The following is a 24,573-nucleotide window of genomic DNA, read 5'->3' as shown; positions in this document are numbered from 1 at the left end:
CTACCGCATCAAAATATCTGATTTGGAGACAGGCTTTTAAAGCCTGTCTCCTTTTGAGACCTACAATTTTATACATGTAACGAGGCTTCTGTTGCGTAGCTAGATATTCTGTGCCTAAAGATTGATAAAGACAATGGAAAGTCTTGTATTATTGGGCAGTCAGAAACATTCGGACAACCCTCGTACAATAATAGTAAGTGACTGAAAATACCAAACATATTATTTTGGCAATAAAGACAGCCATGCTACTACAATTAATTTTGAGCGATGACGAGACAGGTGCTGTTATGTAAGAATTACTTTTAAAAATAATTATACCTACTCGTACTTCATAACAACATAATCACCACGTTATCTACCACATTGCATTTTTGTATGAACTGAAAAATATTGCAAGAATCTAAAACTAATGTTAATAAAACCGGACAATTGCGGTTGTTTTTTGTGATTAATTAGAAATATTATAGTTGTTTTCAGTATTACAGTAAATTTCATAGTTCTACATACTGTCTTGGAGAGATAATCCGTTAACATTACTACTAGCTCCTTCACCATTTTGTCCGGAATTTTTGAAGCCAAAACTTTGGAGGCTTCCATTTCCATGCTTCGAATGATCCAAGACACTGAGCAACAGTACCCTTATAACAGAGTTCCTTTCTTTAAGGACACAGAATAATAATTAGTGTTCATTACTCTCACCGGTACAGTCTTCTTTGCTCCTAGCAGAGTTTTTCCTACAGCGATCTCTCGTCCTATTTCGCTGTCATGGTTCCTTGGCTCCAATAGAATAATACTCCCATTATAGATACCCTATAAATTTTGATTCCCTTGAAAGTGTCAAAATATACGTTTTTGCGGCATAAACGACCATGTCTTTTTTTACGTTAGCTTAGAAGTTTAGCTTAGATTTTTATAGTTTTGATTTTTATAGCTTTTCTTTTTTTAATTTGTCGATGGAAAAAAGGGGGGCCAGTTACGTTTTTATTTCATTGCTGATGTTTTTTTCGGGTTCGTTGGCGTTCACATCGGGACTGTGCTTGCCTAGGTCTAGAGGCGACTCGCACTTGCTCTCCGTCTTTATTTCTTTTTTCGGTTCGATCTTGGATTCCACTTCTAGTCTCCTAGTTGATTCTGCTGGGCGTTCCGCAAACACATCGCTCGAGGAATCCCCGTCGCTTGTTGGATCTTCCATCATAACAGGTACTGTGCATCGGGTTGGATTCTGGCTCTTCCGCTTTCGTTTGTTTGTTTGTACACTATTCAGTTCTTCTTTTAAACTATGATTATCTACTACACTTAAAGAATCTTCGTTACTATCGACATTACTTGTTACCTCTTCGTCTGCGTCGGATATAGACATTTTCTGCTTCTTACTGGGCATACTGAAGTCTTCCGGCTGATCTGACACTGGTGGAAAGCAAACCGGAGGACTATTCACTGGCTCCTGTTTTTCTCTGACTGATTCAAATATCTCCTTAGACGGTTCCGGTTCGATGGTTGGCTGTAAATTTACTGGCTCAGGTTCTGTCTTCACTGACTCTTTTACTTCTATCTTTACTGGTTCTATTTCCATAGGAAGAGTCCTATCTTGAGGAATATCGTCATCTTCATCACCTCCAACAACTACAATACCTTCCTCTTCATCCTCCTCTTCTTCAGATTGCTGTTGATTGGATGTTGTTAAAGCTAAGACACCGCAATCTCTAATTATGTTTTTACTCTCTTCCATACTTCTTTGCATAGATAAATCTAATTTAGCTTTAAAATCCATTGTGGCTAACTGATGATATTTCATATCGGGAGTAGGTGTTAATAAAGAAAACGGGCTGAATGGTAATGGGTTTAGAGCTGCCGCAGCAGCAGCTGGTAAAGGTAGTCCAGTTTGTGGAGGAATGAGCATCGGATGAGATTGTGCGCTGCGCCCGTCGTGCGGTGATATTTTTCTTCTCAAATGCGGGGAATGTAACTTGGGATTCGGGTTGGCGCTGTGCCGATTTCTAGATCTGCGAGAACTAAACATCATGTTACATCCTTCCACTGTACACTTGTGCATTTCTCTAAGATGTACCGCTGAGAAATGAATCTTCAATGCACATTTATCGCAAAAAGTTTTTAAGCAAACATTGCACTGCACCCTTTTCTTCCCTGTCGCTGGGTTAATAAACTGAGTCCCTAAGTTAAGAGGTAAACCAGGAGACCCCCATTGCCTTTTTGTCGATGTAGACGGTTTTCTAGGCGGAAGTATCCGAGGTTGTTTAGGCGTCTTCATCGCGTCTCTATCTCGACTCAGGTTCAGTGCACTATGAGAATTCTCATCTGCATCATCATCCTCTTCACTGTTATTATTGCCAATAAATATGTCAGCGTTCGATGGAGATCGACTACCCGTGGACATCCTCGTGGGCATTAGTGAAGGAAATGAGGAAACCAAGCTTGCAGCTAAAGCGTTTGCAGATGCCATGGCAGCTGCAGATGTCGGATGATGTGGTGGCAAGCAGTTAGGTAACGAAGTTGATATGCTTAAATTTAGTCCAGTGCATTCGTTTTCGGAAGTCCGCCGTAGCCAAGGGACTGTAGGTCGGAGTATACGGTTTGATAAAGGATCTTGGCAGACAGACGGACGGACAACAAAAGGGTTCGGTTTTTTCCTTTTGAGTTATGGAACCCTAAAAAATAACAAATTTTTACCAGACCAATATAGAAAAATCTGAAGCACACACTCTGTCGTCTGTAAAAATAAAAATGTCACAAATACCCACCCAAAAAAACCTTTTCATAGACCTATAATTTATTTAAGCGCGTTTTCCAGCAAAGTTGACGAATTTAGGACCCAAAAAGTCCCTTTCTTCCACACCCCACCCCAGAGCGAGGTCCGAATTTTAAATAATGGCCCCAACAACGGCGCCCTTCTAAAAGTCCAATGACGCGAAGGGCGGCAAAAAATAGCGCAGCCAAATTGAATAGCATTAATGGAATCGAAAAATAAAAGCTATTAAAAATTAAATGCAAGGAGATCGCTGAGATTTTCCCCCTGGCTTTTGGCCTATTTTTTTTATGGTGGTGGTGGCAGTGTCATTTTAATGGAGAAAGCGAAATCTCTACCAGTGGAAATAAAATAGTTGTAAAATATCACTTATCGACAATAGTTTCAAATATCATTATCAGTAATGCAGACTGTGGGCAGTGGTAGATAGCAAAAAGACAAAACAACTACTAGAGCACAAAAAGAACCTAGTACGCATAATTGTAGATGTCATCACTGGAAACAGCCCCACGGGGGTAAACCTCGTGAAATGGTAGATTTCCAACGACGACTACTGCAGAGAATGCAGAGAGAAAGAAGAAACCATAGAGTACCTGCTGTGCCACTGTCTGGCACTGGAATACCGACGCTTTAAAACTTTAGGGCAAGGTTTTTTGGAGGGATTAGAGGAAGCAGCAGAAGCCAACATCAGCGACATCGGAAACTTTGCAAAGAGCTGGAAGTGCTTTAACGCAAAGAAAGAACGAGAGGAAGGTTTGGTAGAACAATACAGGGGTATCGCAATGGGCCCAAAGCCTCCGAGTGAGAGATCAAACATGATCCCAAACCCCAGCAACCTAACCTAACCTGTTATTTACTTAAATCTCTATAGAAAATAGTAATTTACCATTGAAAACTTAAAATGCAAAAAATATTTCAAAATTTATAAATTTTAAGTATCGACAAAAAACCGAATCGGATTTGGCGATGTCAAATTTATATGGAAAATTCACAAGTCATCTTGATGCGTTTTTTTTTCAAACATACGGCATATACAGCTTTATAAAAAGTAGGCCTTCCTTTTTTCACACTGAGTAAAATAATTACCAAAATAGATTTCCATTTATAATGGTTAAAATTTTTAGTGTTTTCGAATATAAATGTGATTATAGCTCGGATTATAGTTATAATATAAATATTAATATAATGAGCATACTTAATCAATTACTATATACATTTTTGTAGTCTCTCAAATCGACTTAAGGAATATTTCGACAGATAACATACAAAAAACGACAGAAATCTCAATTTACTCTAATTCAGAATCAAAATAGCAGACACCATCATCGTCACGCATCCTCTTCATGGACAGACTTCAGAGTAAAATATTCTTCTAAATGATGCTGTTTCAATGCATTTTGAAAATTTTTTAAATTCTCTTCTGCTGCACAAATGCTAATTTTGGCATACAATATTGCAGAAACGATATTGGACACTAACACAAAATGTGTTTATAATTCCACGCAGACTCCAAAATGCATAGGTATATAGGTGGAACTATTTAAAATAAGCAAATTGCTAGTTACGTCCAGTTAAACAGAATGCCAAAAAGTGGAAAATATTATACAAAGGAAGCACAGTTCCAAATATCCCTAAAATCAAACCATTCAGATATAACAAAAAATAAAAAATCGAATTAATTGCAAACTTACAGTGTGAAATTTTGACAATTACTCGGCAATCTACTAAAACTATATTGGGTTGGGTCATACCTCTCTAATTTCTTCAGAACACCTAAAAACCATCGTAAAAATCTACTTAAAAACAGAAACAAAAAATTGCTAGGTAAAAACCAAGTAGGTTTTTCATTTATCGATATAAAAAATCCTCAATGTAAATTATTTAACCAGCTAATCGAAGTGAATGTTAATAAAAATGCAGAATGATTTTCCAAATTAAAGAAAACCACAAAAAGACATTCTCCAAAATGAAATCGACAAAATAATATTTCAGATAAATAAATGAATTAAAATAATTAAACCTAGACAAAACTTTACCAACCTTTGTATTGTGTTTCTCAATATTACTACGACCCTTTATAAACATAGGATTATCAAAAATGGCGAAAAACAAAACATTTTACCTGATTTTGATAAAGAAATTGAAATTTATTTTAGACTAGTCCATATAATCACGTCATAACTTCCTCTTCTAACTCTACAATCTACTAAAATTATACTGGGTTTATTTAGACTTCATCTCTAATTTCTTCAAAACACCTAAAACCAAATATACTTAAAAACAGCCAAAAAAACAAAGCGAAACAACTATTGTATAAGAGCCAAATAGATTTTTCAATTATCGATATAAATAAACTTCAATGTAAGTTAATTAACCAACTAATCAAAGTGAATGTGAATAAAAATGCCGAATGGTTTCCAAATTAAACTATAAAAAGACATTCTCCAAAATGCAATAGACAAAATGTTTGAGATAAATAAATGAATTAGAGTAATTAAACAAAGACAAAACTTTACCAACCATTGTATTGTCTTTTCAACATTACTATGGCTCATTATAAAAATAGGGGGGTCATCAAAAAAATGCTGAAGAACCAAATATATAATACCTGATTATAATGAAAAAATTGAAATTTATTTAGATGAGTCTATATTATAATCACATCATAACTTCTTCGAACTCAAAAATCTACTAAAATTATACTGGGTTTATTTACACCTCTCTAGTTTCTTCAGAACACATAAAAATTAACGTAAAAATATAGTGAAAAACAGCAAAGAACAAAGTGAAACAACTGTTGGGTAAGGGCCAAGTAGATTTTTCATTTATCGACATAAAAAACCTCAATGCAAATTAATTAACCAGCGTAATAACCAGCGTCAAAGTGAACGTGAATAAAAATACCGAATGGTTTCCAAATTGAAGGAAACCACAAAAAAAAACATTCTTTTAAATGAAATCGACAAAATAATGTTTGGGATAAAAAAATGAATCAGAGTAATTACACTACAAAACTTTACTAACCTTTGTATTGTCTTTTCCAAGATTCCTATGACTCTTTATAAAAATAAAGTCATTAAAAAATGGTGAAGAACCGAACAATGCAACTAATTTTAATAAAGAAATCGAAATACCATATAATCACATCATATCTTCTTTTTGCATAAACATTCAACAACCTATATTTCTAAAAAAAGACAGTTTTCTTTTAAAAATCTTTGCAATGTAATTACTTAAATTTCAGATATTCCCATCTCATGTGACAGTATCTCAATGCTTTTCTTATTCCTAGTTGCCAACTCTGTTTAGGTCTACCTAGCGTTCTCTTCTCCCGTGATTGCCATTTGAAGATTATTTTGGTAGACTGTCTTCTATCATACGGCTAACATGAGCAAACCATATTAGCTGCTTCCTTTGAACATCGTACAAAATTGTTCTTAGAATATTCTCAGCGATCGTCTGATGGCAACCATTTCTACAGCTTCCACTTTTCTGGCGTATTTTTCAGTCATTCTCCATGTTTCAGCACCGTAGTCTTGGTCTTAGACTTGGTTCTGGATTTCGGAAAAGGCAAGTATCGACTCCGAAATTCAGCACAGAATTAGCACCGGCTCAAGAGCATTCTGGAAATTAAAAGACATGGTTTTCTACAATCATGACTTGAGCACAAAAACAAAACTTTCAGTGTACGGAGCAATAATAATCCCCACCATGTTATATATGGAAGCGAAACCTGGGTGCCGTGCCGCCGGCACACAAGCATTAAACAAGTTGCAACAGAGACATCTTAGACAACGGTTATGAATCAAATGGTACCAGCATGTCTCAAACGTATCAGTCCTTGAAAAAGCTAGCTACGAAAGCGCTAAAGTCATGATTACTAAATCCTGATTAAGATGGGCTGGCCACGTATGAAGGATGCAAGAAAACCGCCAACCGAAATTTCTTCCGAAATTCCGAGGAAACCGGGTGTACAGCTCAAAAGATACGAGGATATAACATATTCCATGAAAACTTAAAGGAGATAAGGCCGGATAAGCATGCAGAATCAGTGAGAGGAAGCAGAACAATTGGAGGACAATTGTAAACTCAGTTAACAACGACAACCCAAAAATAAAGAGGCAACAAAGCAATGAGATTTTTGAATGTCCGGAGTGCGGTAGGCAAATAACATTACGTATCGGGGCTTTTCAATCACAGAAAAGCTCATGAAAGAAAACGCCTTGCGTAACCATCTTCTGCAACTTCTGACTTCTGCAACTCCCAGTGGACGATATGCCAAGAACGTACAACTTTGACAAACATGTCAATGTAGTATTGAGCAATAAGAAGGATTGGAAGAGCGAAACGCTTGCCCAGCAGTTAAAAGACCATACCATAACTTGGTATACTGATGCTTCCAAAACCAATACGGGAACAGGGATCGGAGTGTTTGGGCCGAAAGCTAATTACTCCGAACCAATGGGCACTTACCCTAGTATCCTACAGGCAGAAATCTACGCTATCGAGAGATGCGTACAACTTATCTTAGATAGGATCTATCGGAAACAAGAAATAGCCATCTTATCTGATAGTCAAGCAGCGTTAAAGGCGATCAACTCAGTATCAATCAATTCGAAATTGGTCAAAGAATGCATAGAGAAGCTGAATAAATTAGGCAAAGAAAACAAAGTCCTCCTACACTGGGTGCCTGCTCACCAAGGGATAGAAGGCAATGAAAAAAGCAAATAATTTAGCTAGGAAAGGAGCGAACACTCCACTAACTGGACCAGAACCGTTCTGCTTTCCAAGTGGTAACCAACTCAAGGCGGAACTCAAGAACTTGGAAGATTCCATCCGCAACCTGGAATGGAAATCTTGCAATGGTCTAGGACACTCGAAGAAGTTTCTGAGGGCTTATGATCAAGAAAAATCACGGATCTTCCTGGGTCTGAGTAAGAACAATCTTCGGATTGTCACGGGGTTTTTAACAGGACACTGTCTCCTCAATGAACACCTCAGTAGATTGAAACTAAGAAGAAACGGCGAATGCAGATTCTGTGGGGAAGATGGTGAAACACCAGTACACCTCATCACTGAGTGTGCCGAGACGACAACCATTCGTGCCATGAATTTTGGTACGACTGATATTGGAGATGGAGAACTACCCTCTATAAAACCGTCCCAGATACTGGCTTTTGTCAAAGCCCTGGGACTGTATGATGAGTTATGATTCAAGAAAGGGGGACACAATGGATCTGTAAGGTCGAAGTGATTAACCCCCCTCCCACTCATTCTAAATTCTAAAAAAAAACCATCTTCTGATGCGTGTCAAATACTTGTCAGCGAGTAATGGCAGTAAGTAAGTACTCATTACGGCTCTTTATCATTGCTTCGTAGATGTTAGATTTCCATTCCATTTGTGACTCCATAGGATCAACTCCATTTTTTTCATAGTATTCGATTCCTAATCTATATTTTCGATATCAGTATTCGAAAAGCAATCAGCCATAACCAAACATAAATATAAGGTTAGATAGAGAGCGAATATTCCAAGACAAATAAAAAAACTCTTAAGGATTGGGATCTTAAACTCAACAGTCGACTAAAGATTTCCAAGCGTCCGAAAACCCATTATGGTTTATTCATCTTCTTCGGCGCACTATATACCTTCGCAGGCATTGTAACCCTGAGTTGGTCGTTACCATTCTGTTCCACAATCTGACCTTTTGCAGACCCTGGCCGGACCACCGTCGAGAGGAAGGTCTGCCCGCGATGCAGCGGCATCAGGTCATTTCGTCGAGGCATCACCTCGAAATACAGATTAAACTTCGAAAAGTACATTGTTATTATGGGTTCAAAATCATAATATAGTATTTTACCTTGCATACATCCTTTACGTAAAATATTTTGAACGTGGAAAGAAGTAAAGTATTTTAAACTGTAATTGTACAACGAGCCAACAGACGATGACAGAAACCGAATCTATCTTTTGCACTAAAAAAAGCTTCTATTATTTTAAGTTATCCGTCATGTATCGCATGTCGTTGTTTTTAGGCAGTTTTATTGGTTTATTTCAAAAATGACAGATCATACTTCAATATGATTGGAGTGACGGAACGAAGCACGACGCATGGACGCAGATGCGTATGAATTCAACTTTTTTAAACTTGTAAAAAACTTTTTGATTCATTTCTTTAAAAAGGTCTGTTTTTCGCCACTGAAAGAGCAATCTACAAAAAACAAAATTATTTGTCAATGCCTTTTACTAGTAAAATATTTTTTTTAACAAACTATTGGACACAATACTGACTATACTTAATGACTCATACCTCCTGTTTCAGGAGGTATAGCCCTCCTCCGGTCAAAAAAAAACAAAAAGAAAAACTACCAAAGTTGTCTCTACAGATGCCTGAGTAATACATTTTTATTTATATTAGACGGGATTAAAGCTTCTATTTATTGTTTAAACGCTATGCGTTCTTTCATGATAGTTTTTGGCATTGTTAAAATCTACTCTGTGCCCAGCCTCCCTCCCATGAACGCCGACAAATCTTTGCAATCGATTTGCAAAAATAGCCCTTTTAAAAACAATCTTTAATTCGAACATTTAACGGTCTAGAGGTTTCACCAATGTAAAATTGCTCACATTCACGTGGTATTTTGAATATCACATATTTTGGTTGTTGTTCAGTGTTCATTGGCTTAGTGTGGGTCAAAATGGAAGATGTATGCATGTTATATTGTTTTCCTATCCTTATTTTTTCTGTATGTATGAAGTTGTAAGTTGTACATATCGTGAATTATCTTTATTGTGTGTATTCTCTCTATGAACTGAGTTTTGTAAATTTTCAAGAAATCCTTCGTTACTATCAACAAATACTTTGTTACAAACTCCGTGACACATTCCGTAATATGTCTTTAGTTCATGACTAATAAGTAACAAATTATAAAAAAAGTTTGGTTAATTTGTTAACATTTGTATGACATTAGCTTCATACAGCTTTGTAGTTTCGTTTAAAGACTATATTATTATTCCATCTTATCCAACAGTCAAGCAGCCTTAAAAGAAATCAACTCAGTAACCAACTGGACCAAAACCGCTCTGCTTCCCAAGTGGAAACCAACTTAAAACGGAACTCAAGAACCTGGACTCCATCCATAACCTGGAATGGGAATCCTGCAACAGTGGAAGAAATTTCTCAGAACTTAAGACCGAAAAAAATCAAAGATGCTCCTTGAATTAAGTAAAAACAATCTTCGGATTGTCACGGGGTTTTAACAGGACGCTGTCCCCTCAATGAACAAACACCTCAGTAGGTTGAAGCTAAGAAACAACGGCGAATACAGATTCTGTGAGAAAATGGAGAAACATCAAAATACCTCATCTCTGAGTGCACCGAGATGACAACCATTCGTGACATAAGCTGATATCGGAGATGGAGAACTAACCTCTGTAAAATCATCTCAGATACTGACTTTTGTAAAAGCCTTGAGACTGTATGATGAGTTATAACTCAAGAAAGAGGGACACAATAGCGGTGATTAACTTCCCCCCTCTCAGCATACAACCTACATCTACATATTGTTATTCTGTTATTATTATTATATATTTGTTTATATCTCGGCGATGACGCCAATTGCCGTCACCGCTGTCTTTATTGCCATCAGCCGAGCCAGCCTTTACGGTTGACATGGCTGTTTAACTCCTACAACATCATTAGAATAACAATTTATATTGTTTTTTTGTCGGAGTAAAAGGAAACGTTAACCAGCTTATTGATACAAGGTGTTGTATACGTGTTCTTAACATTTTTGCGACTATTTAAACAAGGTTAATGTCGGTAAATATACCGGGTTTGAGGTTTTTCAAAAGCATGTTTATTACGACAACCTATATTTAAGAAGATATTTTTCTTGGTAGTATTTTTACTCGATTAATTCCATCTTCATCTCCATTTCAAAATCAAACAAGCAATTTTATTGTTGGTAAAAGCAAGAAAGACAGAATATAGCTTTGTTTAAAAAAATAAGGAAGGAATATGCTGTCCATGTATTCATGTATTCATACATGAATACATGGAGAGCATACTCCTTCTGAATTGGCATCAAAAACACCAATTTTTTGACAGTTTTCTTTGAACTTTCAATTGACACATTTGAATTTGATTTAAAATTTTGCTTTTTTGTACTTTCCTGAGCATATTTTATGTTATTTATTATTTAGTATAACAATTGGTTGTGTTTAGAGGTAGTAGATTTAGAAGGATATTGGGGTCAGAACCACGTCTCCTGAACATTTTGTTTTTTGCCTCATGTCAATACATGCCTTGGTTAATTTTCAAGAGCAAACAAGCAAGTAAGCAAAGTCAACTTACTACCAACAAAATTTGCAAGTATTTCAGTTATATACCTTTTGATATTATTTTATATGACTTTCGTGATTATCGTCCTAATGTCACATTATCGCCACATTATATATCCTACCTATACTAAATTATAAAAACGTTGAAGAATAATCATACAGTCTTGATTATAATTAAACCTTAGTAATAATACTAAGTAAAGTAGTAATAATACTAAGTAACTAACGAGATTAAAGAAACCATAACTGTAATAGCTAAATATACAAACAGAAAATAACTCGGTTTTATTTTAACAAGTTTTGAGTATAAATATTTTTAAGAATGTAAGAAAGATCAATCCCATACCGTTCACATAACTTTTTGGAAAATTACAGACATTTAAGCGAGGCTTCAAAAATTTTTCGCCTGTACCTCTTTTTTACCCTCTCAACCTCTATTTTTTATTTTGTAAGTTGGCAACCCTACTGTAGATCACGAGTATCAAGCGATTGCAATAACCGAGTGATCACTCGAGCGAAATATCGCTCGTATTTAAAAATACGGTTTTCACCCGTCCCACGTTGTAAGTACTCGTTAACGCCAGGGCAAGACACTAAAAACTTTAGACGATCAAATGTATTTTTCCAAGGCTCCTTGATTAAAAATTAGTGTTTTTAACACAGCCATGGCAAGTTGACATATGATACGTCATTCTATTAGGATGTCATTCATTTTCTATCGAATAAAGTAAAAAAAATACCGGGGGTGCCGTTTAAAAATAAAAAATTGTAGTCATTTCCGGTGAAACAGGAAGTGACAGAAAACAATTGAATAAGTCAATCAATCCTAATTTATGTCATATACTAACATACCAAATCTCATTTTTTTATCTAAAAAAATAAAAAAGTTATAGGGGTGAGCCACTTTTAAGACGCACCCGGTATATACGGCGGCGTATAAATTTGCTACCTGCAATGTATGGAGAAAATTCGCTCGGCTTTTTATGGAGTATATCACATTAAAATCGGATTTCAATTTATTTCATTCTAGGATCGCTTGGTACTCGTCATTTGTGCGTTCGTCGCTTGGTACTCGTCATTTGTATCGCTCGTTCATAATCGAACGATGTCGGTTATTTCAATAATCGAGTACTCAAGCGAATTTTCGCTCGAGTTATCCCATCACTAGTCATAATGTCAATAAAGCTGCAAATACCATTATGACGCGTTATGTTTTCCCAATCTTGTTCAAGGACATAGAGAAGTTAATTTAATGAAGCTGGTGGCACTTCTCCTTCCAAGCATATCCCAAACGTGTTCTATAGGGTTCAGATCTGTCGAACATGGTGGCCAGTTAATAGTAAGTAGTATTATAGTTCACAATATTCACCAAAAACCACCTCGTCATGATGAAAAATAACACCAAAAAGTACTTCCCCTAGGAGATGCAAGACCTTGTCGTTGGTGGGGAAGCTCCTGGTCAGGTGCTGGGGGGAATCCCCTCTAGCACTTGACTTGGTCTAAGAAGCATCTCACTCATCGTCTTGTCCCTGACTGTAGTGTCGTGGCCAGGGAATTGCACCAAAACATATAACGATACCGGGCGGGGCTACGGACAGCCTCAACCTTGGGGCACCGGGGGGCACCCCATTGTATTTTACCCCTTCTCTGCTCTGTAGAAGTGGACCGACTGTCCCTAGCTACTCATAGGAACACTATGAGATCTGATAATAATAATAATAAAAACATCACCGGTGAAGCTGTGGGAAAACCCCCTAGCGACACTGGGAACAGTAACAATGAAAGTTCCAAGGGGCCAAACCCAAAGAGAACTACAGGAGAGGTGGCTGACACTTGCGTGAGACCATCCTCCGCAAGTGGCTTACAAGCTACCACCTCCTCCAAGGGTCGGGAGCCTACCTCCTACCTCTAAACCCAACAGGCGACACAAGCTACCGTTTCGTCTACCCGGCCTGGGTCGTAGCTCCTCGACTGTGAGGGACACGGGTCTCCATAGGAAGTCCTGGGACTGTATGATGAGTTATAACTCAAGAAAGGGGGACACAATAGATCTCTAAGGTCGCAGAGATTAACCCCCCTCCCACTTATTCTAATTCTAATTCTAAACACCAAAAAGTAATGATAGTTGAGAAAATTGCAAATTGTTAGTGGCAAGTTCATTTCGCGCTTAAAAATTAATCAAGGCCTGTATTGACACTGAGTCAAAAAACAAAGTGCCCAGGAGACATATTTTTGACCAAAAAATAATTCTAGGAAAATTTGCTCACGAAATCATTGCAAAGGGTGTTTTAGAGTTAAGGCAAAAAAAACTTAACCCCGTATAATAAGACAAATAAGTACTAAAATTTATAAAAAACTGAGTTTACGAATTAAAATTGATATGTTTATATACACTTTCTCAGTAATTTCATAAAAATAAGGCTAAAAATAAAAAAATATAACACTTTAAATTTGACGAAAATAATAATTTTCGTTGCGTTTCTTTGCCTCTGAGAGCATAAAAAATAATTATTTAATTATCATGTGCATGCGTTCTCCGCTTAAAACAATTAACTTTAAATTATATCGATTAATACAGCCGATCAGCGTCTGCCATCGTCACAATACGGCATTATTACCATCATAATTATTCATATTACCCACGATTTGATACAAACAAAAAAGGATCACAAAGTAATGATGCAAGTCAACCGTGAAAACACGCCATGTATACCCGCCAAACAAAAAAAAACACACAACATATGATCGCTTAAAATAACAATAATTAATATTTTTCAGGTGATGTTTCCTCTATAGCCAGCGACCAGAGCAGTTGGTTTGCAATAATTTCATGGACACAGACCAGCCAGTTCCCTTTCTAAAATTAAAAATTCACCAAAAAAAAATCGATAATAACCAAAACTTTAGTGTTTCTAAGAAAAATAACATCATATTAAAAATATTCCAAGTCAAATTTAGAACGGGTTAAATAAAATTCAAGTTAGACGGAAAATAAAGCTAAAATAGGTGCTTTAATGTTAGGCAACCAGCAATACCATCAATAGAAAGCACCTTTTTCAGCGCCACCTTTTCGTAAAAATTCAAACCAATCAAAGAATGATTGCATCTACCAGGCACAGATGGCGCGAGACTCTGAAAAATGGTCTCCTAGGTCATTAGTCCCTTAAAATTTATAAATAAATATAGAAAGTAATGGTTTTCGACGCGTTTGAATGAATATTTCAATATATATATACAGTGAATTTTAGAACTACCGTTTATATACTTTTTTTTTCAAAAATCCCATTTATTTTGTCCTTCAAGATGCTTCTCTATCTCTAACCGGCATATACAAATAAAAATTATAAATAGAATCGCATTTAAGATAAGTTGTTAATATCCCCAAACGTCTAAACAAAGTTTTAAGCAAGTCTGTAAAAGTTTGAAACCATATGCTCGGGAGAAAAAAATATTTTGGAATTATTTTAGGTAAAACTGGCATATTTAAAAAAAATCTTACTCCCAAACATTTATTAATTAAAATGTATTAGTATAGAGGGTGTTCGAAAAATACTTAGCTAAATTTTATAAGATTTCTCATCAAAAATATGAAGAAAAGTTCCTATAAACATAAGCAATGAAATGCATAGTTTTAAAGATACAGGATAATTAAGAAAGGTGTTTTTGTAAGTTTATTTATCTTAAATACCATTTTCTGAATTTCCTGTTGGTAGCAATGAACAGCAATATGCTGGAGTATTTTATTTTAATTATTTAGTTGCTTTATTTTTTTTAATGAGGCCCTGAGACCTACAATGAATTGGTTTTATTTTTTTCCCAAAAACATTTCTATACAGGGTGAATCTTAAATAAGTGCAAATATTTTTAGAGGTGGTAAATATCCACTCTAGGAACACGTCCATGAGTTTTTTTTTAAAAAAAGACGTTAAAAATCGTGCATTTTCTTCTAAATTTTCCTCTACAGGGTGCGTCTCAAAAGTGGCTCACTCCTATAACTTTTTTTATTTTTTTAGTTAAAAAAAACGAGATTTGGTATGTTAGTATATGACATAAATTAGGATTGATTGACATATTCAATTGTTTTCTGTCATTCCCGGTTTCACCGGAAATGACTACAACTGTTGATTTTTAAATGGCACACCGGGGATTTTTTTACTTTATTCGATAGAAAATGTCACTCTGAATTGAATGACATATCATATGTCAACTTTTGACATTTTCGCATATGGTTTATTTGAAGTTATAACTTGATTTGACAAAATTTGACATTTTTAACAAAATTTGACTTGAAATACCAAGTGTGTGGTATCAAATTATTCGTAAAAAAATGCTTTTTCCAAATATGCTAATGAGCCACCCTTGTTCCATTTGAAAAAATTGAGATATGATTAAATATACGATTTGAAATTCGGATTCTAACTGGCCAGGACAAGATTAACTAAAAACATTAGACCATCAAATCTATTTTTCCAAGGCTCCTAGATGAAGAATTAGTGTTTTTAACATAGCCATGATAGATTGCATTTTAAAATACAATTTTTTATTAAGCGAGAATGTCAAAAGTTGACATATGACTATGACATTCTATTCAGAATGTCATTTGAAAATGACATTCTATTCAGAATGTCATTTTCTATCAAATAAAGTAAAAAAATACCGAGGGTGCCATTTAAAAATAGGCCAATCAATCCTAATTTATGTGATATACTACATACCAAATCTCGTTTTTTATCTGAAAAAATAAAAAAAGTTATAGGGGTGAGCCACTTTTGAGACGCACCCGATATATTTTAGAAAACCTTTTAGAATTGTCTGTTTACCGCAAATTTTCCTACGGTATAATTTCTTAATCTCTGCTATTACTATGGTTACGGCTTTAAAAGGGATGAAAATACAGAAGCATGATAATGCATGATGGGCATAAGATGCATATTCAGGTGGCTCTCAAAATTTTTTAAAAATAAAAAAAAAATCAAGTTTTTTAACTTGAAAATATTTGCACTTATTTAAGACTCACCCTATATAGAAATATGATACAAGAGAAAAAAAAGTTGTATTTTTAGTTGCCTTATCTAACAAACTATAAAATTTCTCAATTATTTTCGATAAGGTTTCCCTTGGGACACTGAAGTTAATAATTATTCTAATTTAACTAAATTTCTAAAATTTTCTAAAATAGACCATTATTACTAGAAATTACATTACCAAATTTGAAGAAAGCCAGCTATAGGTATGTAGGGTATTTCAAGATAATTACAAAAAAAATATTTAAAAAAAAATAACATCATGAATAATCTTCAAAACTACCCATTTCCGATCCCAAATTTCCCTAATTTCTACCCAAATGTTTTCCTGTATTTTTCAGTGCATTTCTGCAACACCCTGTATATTAAAATAATATTTTCATAATAAAAATCAATACAAATTAAAATCACGATATACCTATCCAAAATATTACTATATTTTATGTTGTTTCAATGTAATAAATAAAAAATAATGCAAAAAGAAAATTTTACATATTTCTAAAATCGTACCCATTATTCAGTTTTTGATTTCTTTTGAATTAATTTAAGCAAAGCAAACATATTTTGAATAACATCAATTTCATCAATAGTTATAAACAACGATAACATAGATCAATGGTTAATAATAGTAAATACATAAATGCATCGCATTTGCAACTGTAAATTTTAGCAATTCTTGATTATCATATCATTAATTATTTAAAATATCACACACATAAGACAAACTTGTTATAATATATCATATTTATAAACTTTAAATACTACTGGTTTTACCTAATTAGGCAACTGTCATCAGGTAGTAACATTTTAATTTGAAATTTGATTTTATCAATTGACAATTTGTCAAAATTCCAACAATTAATTACCTCCTTAATTCATTCCAATTTTTTCATGTATACACCCAGTATATAGTTAAAACTACCGGGTCATTAGTAAATATTTTAAGAAGGTAAAAAAAATGTACAGCTATATAGGAAAGAAATCAATATCTAACAATATTTAGATATAACTGTAGAGTACGTATTTTACCTTGGGTTATTGTCCACGAAATACGCACATTTCGACAATTTTTTCAAGAACTATTATGACATCCGATTTTGAACAAGGTTGAACAGCTGTTAATTGTCAAGGGAAAAATAGGCCCGTTATTTGATAAAACAGTTTAAAGAAATGAAGAGAAAAAATACTAGTAAAAAGTATATAAAATGTAATTTAGATAATATGCAGTTGTGATTAGGGATGGTATTGTTTCGATATATCGATAACTAACGATAATTATCGATAGATTATACAGGGTATCCCAGAAATAAGTGCAAGTATTTTAAAGGGTGGTAGATCTCGATAAAAAAAAACATGTTTTCTCTTTATCGTTTTTCAAATATAAGTCCAAAATAACGGAGTTATTTTACTTTGAAAATTACCAAAAAAATATATTTTTTGCTGAAATTTTGAGAACCACTGGATCTTTTCTGGATTTTCTTTCTTGTAAATTTAATCTACTACCTATGTTCTATGTTGTCCTAAAAAAAACCTCATAGGCGTGTTTTTAGGGTTGAACTATATTACCAGTTAAAATACTTGCACTAATTTCTAGGACACCTTATATAATATAAAAGTACATATTTAATATTTTTTTTCTGAAATTTTTAAATAATGTGAAAAAAAATACAAATAGGACTTAAAACTCAAACTAATAAAGGAATAAAAAACATTAAATAATTTTAGTTTATAGAAAACTCTCGAGAAAATTATAGTAGTTATTTAATATAAATATTACAAAATACAACCAGCAATCAAGTATGTCTCAAAAGGAATTTCGCAAAAACTAAAGTAATGTACAACGAACTAGTAGAGAGATGGTTATCGAAGATGGAGTAAAACCGTCTCAAATACTGGCTTTTGTCAATGCCCCCAGACTATATGATGAGTTATATCTCCAGAAAGATCCTGCAATCTAGATTTTGGCTATACATCACCATTTTTTTAAAGAATTTATATTTTCAAAATTAAACACAAAATTCTGAATGAACAACACCTCTCCAATCGAAATTCTAGTAACGCCTCGGTAATAAATCTTTTAAAATACAATCAGAATATTAAAATTTTCATGGAATATTTTATTTAATTTAAATTAACATCACGTTTTACCATACAGCTGGTTTTTCCAATATTTTTCTTGTATTTACCTACCAAATATATCTTCCTTCAATTTACCTAATACTTCGATTTTTTCAGCAATAGAAAAATTAGAAATGAATGCACATTGGCGTAATTACAGGGGTGCCGGGTTGTGCCCCCCAATTTCTGCTGGGCACCCCCCAGAGAAATCTTGAATTTTGACTGAACGATGACTCTTGGCTAAATATTAATTTTTACTTGCTTCTGATGTAGTAAAAATTGTTTTTTCCATTTTTATTTAGTTAATATCGAGGGGTAAACCGCAGAGGAATTATGGTGTACACTATGAAGGAATTCTACAGGAATACCAAGGAATTACGAGGAATTCCAAGGAATTCCATAGGAATTACTAGGAATTCCAATTATTTCCGTAAGAATTCCAATGAATTCCAAGGAATTCCTTAGAAATTTAGAGGAATTCCACAGGAATTAAGAGGAATTACAAGCAACTTTATAAAAAATTAACGAACATTAGTAAACCATGAATACTATAATAGGTAGTACTAAATTTAAAAAAAAAACGAGAAAAAACTACAGGTTAGATATTCTTTTAATTTAATATTGTACCCTCGATTATATATCTAAAATATTTTCCAATAGTACAGCCGAATCACCCCGAGAGATCTACTTATAACGTTCCCTGATTTCGCCATTTTAAAAAAGAAACCCTCATAAGATTTTTTATTCAGTACTCAGAAAGTGTAAAGTTGATTTTTCATTTCCTCGGAATAATACCTAGGTATATACTATAGGGAAATTAATACAACTTTAGGTGCACTTCATCAATGATACCATGCGTAATCTTATGGAATTTACTGGTGATCGTATTATGACGTGCAACTGAAGTTTTATTAATTTCCTTTCCTATAGATACGAGTATAACTAGGTACCTATCATTTTCAAAAAATCCCGAGAAAAATTAATTTTAATAAGTAAGTGCCGACATATTTCCAGTATTTTTACCTCATGATCCCCTATTAGTCCTAAAATTTAACTAAAAAAACGTAAATCTCGTAATAGTACTTTTTATTGTTAGATCTAGTACTTATAGAGACATTAGACATTTATAAAAATCACCAGAAAATTCATAGCGGAACTGCGAAACCGAGGTGGCAACGCTGGTTCAGACTGAAAGAGTTACCGAGTTCGTACCAAGGAATTCCAAGGAAGACCTTGAATGATTGACCTTGACCTTGAAGACCAGGAATTCCAAGGAATTCCGAAGGAATTACGAGGAATTCTGAGGAATTATTTGAGTAAAAGGAATTACGGTGTACACTTTTCCCTCTGCGGTTTACCTCTTGGTTAATATTATTTTTCTGTGTCAAAAACCGTATGTTAGTTTTTATTTTTTAACAAAATTTTCAAGTAGGTAATCCACGGAGTTGATATAATCAAGTCTATCAAATTTATTGATAAAGAAATTCATGTAAACGTTTTATCCAAAAACTGTATTTATTTTTAATAATATCATTCTTCAATTTTTAAAAAAACAAAATCTCTAGGCCCCCCCTGGATGAGTTGCTAGTTACGCTAATGTGAATGCATTACAGGCTGTATTATATTGCAAGTATTGTTCAAAAACTGTATTGTACTCGCTTGTTCTTAATCGTTAATATTTATTGCACGTGGGTCAATGCGTGACCCTGTGATCCCCCAAATTTGTTTAAACTGCATGACGTCTAGACGTTACTCAGATAATTAAACACATAGGTATACATTTGTCAGTTTCATGTGATGAAAAACCTTATGCTATGTCATATCTCCTAGTAAAAATCGCTCAACTATCAAGATATCAATTTGTAATTCCTAATTCGTATACAGCGTGTTCAACGTGTCTCTAGTAATAACATAACTTGACCAAACCTAATCATCATCATCATCATCATTCTCGGCTTATTCAACCATTTCCAATTATGGTGTAGCCTCTCTTACACATGTAAGATACTCTCTTTGAAGTTGGGCCCATTGTTGTCTATTTTTGGCTATACGGGTCCAAGTTATCCCTGCTAATTTCCTAATATCAGGTTCCCATCTCAAGTTTGGTCTTCTTCTAGGTCTCTTAATTCCTCGTGCATACCAAGTTGTAATTTGTGTGGTTCAGCTGTTATTCGTCCTTCTTGCCAGCTATTCTGCCCATTGCCACTTAAGAGATTTGATTCTGTGGATGACATCTATTACTGGGATGTTTTCTTATTTAGATGAAGTGGCAGTCTAAATTTGAATAAGAGTAAGTTTCTTCCATAAGTACATATGCTAACTTAATTCTTCAGTTGACTGCTAGTAGTAGTAATCCTGGACACTGGATTCACAGACCGAAAAGAGGATAGAAGCCTTCGAAATGTATGTGTACAGACGGATGCTTCGAATCTCATGGGTACAAAGGATCACCAACGATGAAGTACTCCAGCGCATGCAGAATGTACCGTTTGTGTTCATTAAAATGTTGTATCCTATGTTATAGGGCTTGTTTCTCTCTACAATTTTCTGTCTCACAATGTACCGTTTGTGTCCAGGAAGAGTTCATAGTTTCATAGTTGTCGATTTTCGAAAGAAATGAGTACATGCATATTATTTCGTACATTTATCATTTTATTGATTTTATAGAAAGCACTGTTCATTAAAATGTTGTATCCTACGTTATAGGGCTTGTTTCTCTCTACAATTTTCTGTTTCACAATGTACCGTTTGTGTCCAGGAAGTTTCACAATTCATAGTTTCATATAGTTGTCGATTTTCGAAAGAAATCAGTACATGCATATTATTTCGTATATTTTTCATTTTATTGATTTTATGGAAAGCACTGTTCATTAAAATGTTGTATCCTATGTTACAGGGCTTGTTTCTCTCTACAATTTTCTGTCTCACAATGTACCGTTTGTGTCCAGGAAGAGTTCATAGTTTCATAGTTGTCGATTTTCGAAAGAAATCAGTACATGCATATTATTTCGTATATTTTTCATTTTATTGATTTTATGGAAAGCACTGTTCATTAAAATGTTGTACCTATGTTATAGGGCTTGTTTCTCTCTACAATTTTCTGTCTCACAATGTACCGTTTGTGTCCAGGAAGAGTGCATAGATTCATAGTTGTCGATTTTCAGAAAAGAAATCAGTACATTCATATTATTTCGTATATTTTTTCATTTTATTGATTTTATGGAAAGCACTGTTCATCAAAATGTGTATCTATATTATAGGGCTTGTTACTCTCTACAATTTTCTGTCTCACAATGTACCGTTTGTGTCCAGGAAGAGTGCATAGATTCATAGTTGTCGATTTTCGAAAGAAATCAGTACATTCATATTATTTCGTATATTTTTTTTCATTTTATTGATTTTTATGGAAAGCACTGTTCATAAAAATGTTGTATCCTGTGTTATAGGGCTTGTTTCTCTCTACAATTTTCTGTCTCACAATATACCGTTTGTGTCCAGGAAGAGTTCATAGTTTCATAGTTGTCGATTTTCGAAAGAAATCAGTACATTCATATTATTTCGTATATTTTTCATTTTATTGATTTTATGGAAAGCACTGTTCATTAAAATGTTGTACCTATGTTATAGGGCTTGTTTCTCTCTACAATTTTCTGTCTCACAATGTACCGTTTGTGTCCAGGAAGAGTGCATAGATTCATAGTTGTCGATTTTCGAAAGAAATCAGTACATTCATATTATTTCGTATATTTTTCATTTTATTGATTTTATGGAAAGCACTGTTCATAAAAATGTTGTATCCTGTGTTATAGGGCTTGTTTCTCTCTACAATTTTCTGTCTCACAATATACCGTTTGTGTCCAGGAAGAGTTCATAGTTTCATAGTTGTCGATTTTCGAAAGAAATCAGTACATGCATATTATTTCGTATATTTTTCATTTTATTGATTTTATGGAAAGCACTGTTCATCAAAATGTGTATCCTATATTATAGGGCTTGTTACTCTCTACAATTTTCTGTCTCACAATGTACCGTTTGTGTCCAGGAAGAGTGCATAGATTCATAGTTGTCGATTTTCGAAAGAAATCAGTACATTCATATTATTTCGTATATTTTTCATTTTATTGATTTTATGGAAAGCACTGTTCATTAAAATGTTTCGAATCCTATGTTACAAAGCTTGTTTCTCTCTACAATTTTCTGTCTCACAATGTACCGTTTGTGTCCAGGAAGAGTTCATAGTTTCATAGTTGTCGATTTTCGAAAGAAATCAGTACATGCATATTATTTCGTATATTTTTCATTTTACTGATTTTATGGAAAGCACTGTTCATAAAAATGTTGTATCCTGTGTTATAGGGCTTGTTTCTCTCTACAATTTTCTGTCTCACAATATACCGTTTGTGTCCAGGAAGAGTTCATAGTTTCATAGTTGTCGATTTTCGAAAGAAATCAGTACATGCATATTATTTCGTATATTTTTCATTTCATTGATTTTATGGAAAGCACTGTTCATTAAAATGTTGTATATTATGTTATAGGGCTTGTTTCTCTCTACAATTTTCTGTCTCACAATGTACCGTTTGAGTCCAGGAAGAGTTCATAGTTTCATAGTTGTCGATTTTCGAAAGAAATCAGTACATTCACGTATTATATTATACCATATTTTTGTATTTTTCTGTGTCAACAAAATATTAATAGAATCAGAAATTAATAGAAAACACCAATTACTTAAAATAAAACTGTTATATACAGTTATACGACATTTATTAAAGCAGTTCCTGTAGATTAAGCCGATCAACATGCAATATTCAGATGGATTTAATACTTTAAAATTAAATTTATTTCCTGGAATAACTATAAAATAACTTTACGATACGAATAATCCTACAAGGAAAATTCCAGTTTTTTCTGTATACATGTAAGTAATTTTCCGATCCATAATCATTATTTAACATTTTTGCACGTGAAAATTCGATGGAAATTAAAAGCACGTTTCGTTTAAACAACTTTCTCCTGATAACGATCTAAAAATAAATCATTTAGTAATCACCATCGTTATATTTATTAAAAATATATAAAACAACAGCACCTAACTGTTTTTATAATTTTAATTTTTTATTTAACAGTAAGTCTTTTCACCCAAAACAAAAATAATACGTACGAAAATCTCATACAGGCTCAATTAAATCTAATTTCATTATGTTTACGTTAATTGAGTTTTATAGTAAAATTACTAGGGCTTGCAACAAGGTTGCATTTTCGTAATTAGCCTATTACATCGGATGAATAAATGAGAATCTATAAATAAGTACCAAAAAATACCAGTAAACACAGGCAAATAATTCACACCCTAATTTTTTTCTCAACTTTGAAGTTTTATAAAGTTTATATTTTTTTATTCGTTTTTCATATTTTATCAATTTTTATATCGATTAAATATTATTATACCATGTTCTTCTTCTTCTTAAAGTGCCTATCCTCTTGGGATGTTGGCTATCACATTGATCCATATTACTTTGTTCACTACCGTTCTGAACAAAGCTGTTGACGTCAATCCGGTCCAGGTTCGTAGATTTCGCAGCCACGATATTCGTCTGCGTCCCGCTGATCTTCTGCCTTCTATTTTCCTCTGCAGTATGAGTTGGAGTAGACGGTATTTCTCGTTCCGCATGATGTGTCCGAAGTTCCAGTTTGAACCGATTCCAGTTTTCTGCGTTTGACATTCACCAGAAACTCCAACTCCTTGTTGATGCGGTGTAGTACAGTCTCATTTGACACGCGATGCACAAACGAAATCCTAGGCATGCGCCGATAGCACCACATCTCAAATGCCTCAACACGCTTGCATGATGCGTAAGGGTCCACGCCTCTGCTCCATACAGAAGGGTTGAGACGTAACCACCGTAATAACAAGGCCGTACAGCTTATTCGTGACGTCATCAACTGGAGGCCTAAACTTTAATTGCATTTGATACACTTTATACGTATATAATGGATATAAACTTTAATTGCACCGAATTTTTAATAAATAATAATTAAACATAAAATTTAAAAAACATCAGATTCATACCCATCTCACATTATCCAGTGTCATTGTATTTATTTATGCTGTAAGTGTGTCTTTTATTTCCTTTTCCAAGTCTATAATTTTTTTTTACAACAGTAGTTTTTCAGACGTGTATTTCTAATATAATTTATGGCAATTTTTACAATAACTTAAAAGCATTATAAATAGTACATTGCGGAAATTTTAATAATGGTGTCATTACTTTTAATGTAATCCAAAGATATTTTTGATAAAAATATTTTTTTAATGTGAATTT

At 34.0% G+C, this 24,573-nt stretch overlaps 1 protein-coding gene and 1 pseudogene across 1 annotated transcript in view; both read right to left on the bottom strand.

The window, feature by feature from the left end:
* The window catches only part of LOC115884223 (protein gustavus), a 245,167-nt gene that overhangs the window by 208,154 nt on the left and 12,440 nt on the right, over positions 1 to 24,573 (bottom strand). The gene's annotated exons all lie outside the window — the stretch shown is intronic.
* LOC115884233 lies at positions 926 to 23,973 on the bottom strand (annotated as a pseudogene).

The sequence above is a fragment of the Sitophilus oryzae genome, unplaced genomic scaffold (assembly GCF_002938485.1).
Source record: "Sitophilus oryzae breed Bouriz unplaced genomic scaffold, Soryzae_2.0 scaffold_213_pilon_pilon, whole genome shotgun sequence".
Lineage (NCBI taxonomy): Eukaryota > Metazoa > Arthropoda > Insecta > Coleoptera > Curculionidae > Sitophilus > Sitophilus oryzae.
This window is presented reverse-complemented; position numbering and strand designations above follow the sequence as displayed.